Below are 232 nucleotides of genomic sequence, written 5' to 3'. Positions count from 1 at the left end.
CTCCCACGCAGTTCCATCACGGAGTCGCGCGGCGCCTTTGGCGGGCGCTCGCGTGTAATTGGTGACTATTATGCTTAGCCTTAACTCTCGTTACGGCTTTATCGCGGCCTAATGGGCGGGATGGGCGTGCGCCATGTGGCTTCGGGGATCGTTTTGTGGGCGATCAAATTCATCGGCGTTTAGGTAGAGTGAATATGACGGAAACTGATCATTACTGGGCCCGTACCTAGGG

The 232-nt window shown here is 56.0% G+C and overlaps 1 protein-coding gene across 1 annotated transcript in view; it reads left to right on the top strand.

Annotated features, from left to right (window-relative positions):
* LOC119589276 (aromatic-L-amino-acid decarboxylase-like) overlaps window positions 1-232 on the top strand; it is a gene marked incomplete at its 3' end in the record, with an annotated part of 24249 nt that overhangs the window by 13553 nt on the left and 10464 nt on the right.

The sequence above is a fragment of the Penaeus monodon genome, chromosome 25, assembly GCF_015228065.2.
Source record: "Penaeus monodon isolate SGIC_2016 chromosome 25, NSTDA_Pmon_1, whole genome shotgun sequence".
Lineage (NCBI taxonomy): Eukaryota > Metazoa > Arthropoda > Malacostraca > Decapoda > Penaeidae > Penaeus > Penaeus monodon.
The sequence above is the reverse complement of the archived record's forward strand: the minus strand, read 5'-3'. Positions and strand labels throughout refer to the sequence as shown.